The following is a 7,655-nucleotide window of genomic DNA, read 5'->3' as shown; positions in this document are numbered from 1 at the left end:
CCAAAAAACATTCAAAATTCTGTTCATTATCCGCTCATTAGCATCGAGTGACGTCGAGGTCGACCAATCGTACAGTCGAGCGACCCGATGGTCGACCAATCACTGCGTCGCGGGGGCGGGTTCGTCGCGCATGCCTTCCTAGAGTCGAGTGACAGGACGATTGACCAATCCCACGCTTCGGTGACATGACGGTTGACCAATCGGTGCGTGTGTGGGCAGGCCTTATCGTTCTGAAATGAGGTGAGTGGCCGCCATCTTGATTCCAAACTCTTCATTTCTTTTTCCTGCTTTCTGCGTGTTTCTTTTCAAATATACATTTCCAGCAAAAAAAAAGTTGCTTTTAAAACACAAAGGCCTAGAAATTCACTTGGGCACGGGCAGCTTGCTCGCGCCCAAAAGTTAGCGCTGGGCGGGGAGGCATTAGCGCACGCCGTATATTCGTCTTCTGTGCCCCAATTCGGAAGCGGGCGCTATACCAGGGTGTGCCCGCCTCCGTTTGGGGCGCTGCAACTGAATATCAGCGCGCTAGTTGCCGCAGCGCCACCCGATGCAGTGCGGCAGGCTGCGGTACTGCAGGCCTCCTCCTTCTCTTAATGGGGAGGTGTCTGCAACGGCCGGAGCCCCGATCGCGAGTGCCGGCAAAAGAGCCCGGCACAACGGCGAAGTGCCGGGCTCCACGGAAACCAGCCGGCAATGCTGCGGGGGGGGGGCGTGGAGGAGGCCGGGGAAGGAGGTGCGGGCAGGCGGCCGCCGAAAAAGCGGCCGGCCACACCTTCAGCTTTAAAGCGCCCCACTATGGCAGCAGGACGGCCCCGTTTTCTGTTCGCTGTTTGCGCCCGCTTCGGAGAAGGCGGGCGCAAATAAATATGGGGATCGGCGCGGTTTCGAGGCGTTACGGGCCACCGCGCACACCGATGACGTCATCGGTCCCGGCGCAGCGCTAACGGCTACCACCGCCAATACCGCTGCACTCAATTTCCGCGCTACCACCCCGCCGGCGCAAAAGACCTCTTTAGGCACTAATTGGGCGCAAGGCCCACTGAATTTCTAGGCCAAATTGTTTTTAAAAAAAGTGAATTAATTTGTACATCTTTTCTCTAACCTCTATAATTTTCCTACCTTTCACCTTTTTTGTAGGCTCGAAGCCTGGGCCCTCTCCTCCGCACCCACGCCCGAGCTAGGCACCTCCCGGCCCCAGTCAACAAGCGCCCCCCGATCGCTGCCATCTTGGTGAAGGCTGGAGGGGCGGGCCTCAGCCGCGCGTCGCTACTGCCGCCATCTTAGTAAAGGCTGGTGCGGCGGTGGCGGCACGGAGCTCCGCGGAGCAGGTGCGCGGCAGCGTCTCACTCTCCCCCCCAGTCTCTCTCTCTCTCTCTCTTCCCCGCGCCTCCTGAATGCGCGGGGGAAGAGGCCCGGGGCACCGTGGCCGCTTTCGGAGACTTCAACTCCGTGACAGCTGAGGAGGGTGTTTGTTGTTCACGTTGGGCAGCGGGCAGGTTCCCCGGGTGCTGATCCCTGGCGGTGTGGGTGTGGGGCCGGAGCCCGGCTCTTACCTTGCCCCGGAGAGCGGGCGGACAGCGGGGCCTGGAGTAGCAAATCGGGCACCGGCGCCAAGATGATTTCCATACAGAGCCTGAGCGGCCGGCGAGCTCACAGACAAAAAATGGCAGGAAAACTGAGAGCGGCAGAGGGGAACAGACAACAGACAGACGTCAGAGAGACAGAGAAATAGGGAGGGAGGAGAGGGAGAGGACAGGGAGAGGGGGAGGGAGAGGGAGAGTGAGGAGAGGGGCAGGAGTGAGAGAGGAGAGGGGCAAGGAGGGAGAGGGGAGTGAGAGAGGGTGGGGGGAGGGGAGAGGGTGGGGGAGATTAGAGGGGGAGGAGAGGGGGAGGACAAGGGAGGGAGGGAGGGAGAGATAGTAAAGCAGGGAGAGACAGGGGGAGGGAGAGAGAGAGAGAGGGTGAGGAGAGGGGGAGGGAGGGAGAGGACAGGGGGGAGAGGGGGAGGGAGGGAGAGAGAGTAAAGCAGGGAGAGACGGGGGAGGGAGAGAGAGGGTGAGGGAGGGAAAGAGTGAGGGGTTGGGACAGGGAGGGAGAGCTTACCTTCTTCCTTCCTTCGCAGGGGTCCATCGGGCCACCTTCCCCCCCGTCTCTTTCTCTCTTCCTCCCATCTCTCTCTCTCTTCCCCCCCAGTCGCTCTCTCTCTTCCCCCCCCAGTCGCTCTCTCTCTTCACCCCAGTTGCTCTCTCTCTTCCCCTCCAGTCGCTCTCTCTCTTCCCCCCCCAGTCGCTCTCTCTCTTCCCCCCCGTCACTCTCTCTCTTCCCCCCCCGTCGCTCTCTCTCTTCCCCCCAGTCGCTCTCTCTCTTCCCCCCCCAGTCGCTCGCTCTCTCTCTTCCCCCCCAGTCGCTCTCTCTCTCTCTTCCCCCCCAGTCGCTCTCTCTCTCTCTTCCAACAACAACATGCCCTCAAAAAAGCCTCAGCACCGCCGGGCACTCCAGCTAGTCTATATATATATAAAAGGATCGATCTGTCTGTCTGTCTGTCCTTCTGTCTGTCCGGCTATACACTCTCAAGTTATAGAGCGTACCTACATGTGCGTTACATCAAACGGTCATAAGCGTATTTACATTTCGGCGACCGTTCCACCTTTAAGAGAACTATTTTAAGAGATGCACTACTTTATCTTGGCTGCTGTATACTGTAATACCGGTGGTGACCACACCGGTATATAAGTGCTGTGTAATGATTTATTGGGCAGTTCAGCCTGACCTTCGACTAGTAAAGACCTGTTGAATTTATTCTTGTGGTCTGTGTGCAGTGATTCTTATTAACAATAACTAGAACACACAGATTTAACAGTGGGGGGGAAAGGGAGGGGGGTTGGGGGGGAGGGTTGGGTTGGGGGAAGGGTGTGTGGGGGAAAGGGGGGGAAATGGAGGGGGGAAGGGGAGGGGGGGAGCCAGCAGACCCTCTCCTCTCTGCCAGTGTTGGACCCTGTCTGGGCCGGTAGCCTGGGACTGGAGTTGTGCTGCTGACTGTTGGAGAAGCCTAGGCCTCGGGCCCCTGCACTGACATGGCACAGCCTACCTGTTAATAGCTTGAAACATGAAACTTAAAAGTACTTATAAAACATTTGTGGTAAATCTTTCTATAACATACACTTTACAACCTCACCAATCTTTTTATTAAAAAAGGGGTCCTCACCTGTTTTGGGTTTGCATGTTCTGCAATCTTGATTTTTGCTGTAATTCCTCTCAGTGTTCCCAGTCCCTGTTGGAACACCTCTTTAGCCTCATCCAATATTCTGGACAATCGTTCAGGTTTGACATATTTTTTTCCGGAATCTACCGTTATTGCTTTTAGGGAGTGCCAGTCCATATTTATTTTCCTGATCCACTCCCATCCCAGAAGTGGTGGACCTCCCTCAGGTAGTACATATAAGTCAATTCCTTGGTGTTCTTTGCCCTTGTGTACCACCTTGACTTTTATCTTTCCGATGGGGTATACTCTTTGCCCCGTGTATGTCTGCAATATTATCTCCGTATCCCGTAGGGGAATATGTGTGAATAACCTTTTGTAATCTTGCTTATTCATGACCGTCAACGCCGATCCGGTGTCCAATTCCATCTTCACTTGGACTCCTGCTATCTGAAGTGTGACCCAAATAGTTTGTAGGTCAGCTTTCTTACTCACATTGTGAATTCTCAGACTACCCAGTTCCTTGCTGTTGGAGTCTGAATCCGAATTCTGTTCATCCGAACTCTTCTCAGCCACCTTATGTATCTTTCTGCACTTTTCCTGCGGTGACTTTTTGTCGCTGGTCTTCTTTCCTGACCGGCATACTTTAGCTATGTGACCAAGCTTGCCACATTTTCTACATTCCTGATTTTTAAGCCAGCATTGGTTCTGATCGTGTGTTGTCTTTCCACAACGATAACATTTCGCTGTACCCAAAGCCATTTGATCTACGCTGAGTACCGCTGCCTTCAGCTGCATTTCCGCAGTGCCTCTCGCTGCGGCTTCGTGCGATGCTGCAATAGTGACAGCCTTATCAAGTGTAAGATCATTCTCTTCAAGCAGCCGCTTTTGTGTTCCTTCTTTCGACAATCCACACACGAATTTGTCTCTCAGTGCCTCTGTCAGTCTTTCCCCAAACTGACAGTATTTCGCTGGCTTACGCAGTTCAATTAAATACTCCGCGTTGCTTTCCTCTTTCAGTTGCGTTCTCGCATAAAATTTAAATTGTTCCGCTAACATCAGCGGTGTGGGGTTCAAATGATTTCTCAGGACAGCAACAATATTAGCGAAAGCCTGAACCGCCGGTTTAGCTGGTGATAGAAGATACTTCAATAGCCCGTATGTCTTCGCACCCATTGAGTTTAGTAAGGTTAGTGCTTTATCTTCATCTGATATTTTATTTGCCTTACAATAAATCTCTATGCGTTCTACATACATGGCCCAATCTTCAACATCGGCATCGAAATCGTTGATGTTACCACGCTTAGGCATCCTCGCAATCTTCTTGAGAAACAAAAAGAAATTTTTATTTTATTTATTTATCTTTTTAAATGGCGGTTTCCCGCGCTTGTCTTCTTCCCCCGCCTACGAAAATGGCGGCTTCCCGCGTTTGCCTTTCTCCCCCGTTGGCTGTAATGGCGATTGCCGTATTGCTGCGTTCGCCCTCCCCAGCGGTTCTCAAATCGTGCCTCCCAGCCCCTCTTGCAGTCCGGTCCTTTCCCCCGGCTGCGGCTGAGTTCTCTGCGGTTTTTAAAAAAAATTATTTTTGTTTTCTCCCGCGCCTCGCGGCCTCGGTAGCTGCCCGGCCTTTTTCCCCGGTCGCGGTCGAGCTCTCTCTCGATGCTGTTGCGTCTCCCAGCCTGCTTGCAGCCCGGTCTTTTACACCCGCTGCGTTTGCATTCACCGCGGCTCCCGTGCCTTACGCTGCCCCAGTCTCAGCGCCTCTGGCCCCGACTTCTGTCCGGCTCTTTACCCCGGCCATGGTCGAGTTCTCCGCCCTTATATCCTCTGTTTTTCCCTCCCCTACTTCACAGCCAATGTGGCCGACTTGCTGCTCGTCGCTGATCGGCTTACCCACCACCGTGATAGAAGGGATGATCACTGCCTGTTGCTGATGGAAGGCTTCGTGTCAGAATTCTTCCTTGCTCTTCAGACCCGAATCTTTTCTCAGCAGGATGATGAGGGCGGATGCCTCTTCTCGACGCCCGTTAAACTGCCTTGGATATATCTCTGCCGCAGGGTAAGATCGTCATCTTCGCCACTGTTAAGTCTGTGTGTTCTAGTTATTGTTAATAAGAATCACTGCACACAGACTACAAGAATAAATTCAACAGGTCTTTACTAGTCGAAGGTCAGGCTGAACTGCCCAATAAATCATTACACAGCACTTATATACCGGTGTGGTCACCACCGGTATTACAGTATACAGCAGCCAAGATAAAGTAGTGCATCTCTTAAAATAGTTCTCTTAAAGGTGGAACGGTTACATACACCACACCCACCCCCTCCCTTCCCCCCCTCCCTTTCCCCCTTCCCCCCTCCTTCCCCCACACCCCCTTCCCCCAACCCCCCCTCCCTTTCCCCCCCTTCCCCCTTCCCCTCCTTCCCCTCCTTCCCTCCCCTTTCCCCCCACGCCCCTCTCTATCCCCTCCCCTCCCTCTCACCCCTCCCCCCCCACACCCCCCCTCCCCACACCACCCCAACCCCCCTTCCCCTCTCTCTGCCCCCCATTCACTCTCTCTCTTCCCCCCCAGTCGCTCTCTCTCTTCCCCCCCCAGTCGCTCTCTCTCTTCCCCCCCAGTCGCTCTCTCTCTTCCCCCCCAGTCGCTCTCTCTCTTCCCCCCCAGTCGCTCTCTCTCTTCCCCCCCCAGTCGCTCTCTCTCTTCCCCCCCAGTCGCTCTCTCTCTTCCCCCCCAGTCGCTCTCTCTCTTCCCCCCCGCAGTCGCTGTCTCTCTTCCCCCCCCCAGTCGCTCTCTCTCTTCCCCCCCCCAGTCGCTCTCTCTCTCTCTTCCAACAACAACATGCCCTCGAAAAAGCCTCGGCATCACCGGGCACTCCAGCTAGTTAAATATATTCAAGAAGGAGTTGGATATATTTCTTAAGGCTAAAGGGATCAAGGGATATGGGGAGAAAGGAGGGACAGGGTACTGAGTTTGGATGATCAGCCATAATCGCATTGAATGGCGGAGCAGGCTCGAGGGGCCGAATGGCCTACTCCTGCTCCTATCTTCTATGTTTCTATGTTTCTATGAGTATTTTGCATCTGTCTTCACCAAAGAAGAAATTGCTGCCAAAGTCATAGTGAAAGAGGAGGTAGTAGAGATACTGGATGAGATAAAATTTGATAAAGGGGAGTTACTAGTGTGGTGTATGTAACCTGCACCACCTTAAGAGACTACCTTAAGAGATGGACTACTTTCTCTTGGCTACTGTATATTGTAGTACCGGTGGTGACCACACCGGTATATAAACTCTGTGTAGTAATTTGCTAAGCAGTTCAGCCCTGACCTTCGATTAGTAAAGACCTGTTTAAGTTATTCTTGTTGTCTGTGTCCAGTGATTTAGAATAAGCATATCTGGGACACTCAGACTCAACAACTAGAAACGCTGTCTGAACTTAAAAGTTGATAAGTCACCAGGACAGGATGGGATGCATCCTAGGATTCTGAGGGAGGTTAAGGAAATCATGGAGGTACTCACCATAATCTTTCAATCCTCTTTAGATACGGGGCTGGTGCCAGAGGACTGGAGAATTGCAAATGTTACACTCTTGTTCAAAAGAGGATGTAAGGATAAACCCAGCAATTACAGGCCAGTCAGTTTAACCTCAGTAGTGGGGAAGCTGTTGCAAATGATAATCAGAGACAAAGTTAACAGTCACTTGGACAAGTGTGGATTAATTAAGGAAAGCCAGCATGGATTTGTTAAAGGCAAATTGTGTTTAACTAACTTGATCGAGTTTTTTGATGAAGTAACAGAGAGGGTTAATGAGGGCAATGCGGTTGATGTGGTGTTGTAAGATTTGCAAAATTCTGCAGAACCCCAAAACAGAAGGATAACCCTATTTAAAACAATTTTGGACCATTACAGAAGAAATCTGTAAAAGATAAAATGCATGGTTGGGCCTAACAGAAGAATTCAAAGAATTGAAACAAACATGGTATTTCAAAAGGACATGTACAGACGTGTAGGAAAAGGCTGCGACAGGAATGTGGGATTGACCTCTGCAGAGGAACAGTTTGGGTATTCGAAAGTAGCCAGACTGTCTGGGAGGAACGATAAATGAAACTCAGTCCCTATCTGGGAATTTGCATTCAATCAATAAATCAATGAAAATCCCAGCCTCACCTAAGGCCCAAAGCCCATTAAAACCCATGCATAAAAGAACCTGCACAGAATTTGAAGGCCTTACAGGAAATCTAAGATTAAAAGACAATTGAACAACAGTTTAACCACTCAGGGAGGCATCCAAAACCACTTCACACCTTCTTCAACTACTCAGGAAGCAATCCCGAAACCAGTCAAATAAATGGGACCAATCAAGTGGCCCTTAACGAGCCAGCCAAAAATCTAACAAGATTAGCAGGCCTCGTTTAGTATAATTGGAAGCCTGTTTCCACAGTTCAAAGAGGACAGT

This window comes from Somniosus microcephalus, chromosome 15, assembly GCF_052327205.1.
Source record: "Somniosus microcephalus isolate GS21.2 chromosome 15, FLI_Smic_1.0, whole genome shotgun sequence".
Classification (NCBI taxonomy): domain Eukaryota; kingdom Metazoa; phylum Chordata; class Chondrichthyes; order Squaliformes; family Somniosidae; genus Somniosus; species Somniosus microcephalus.
The sequence above is the reverse complement of the archived record's forward strand: the minus strand, read 5'-3'. Positions refer to the sequence as shown.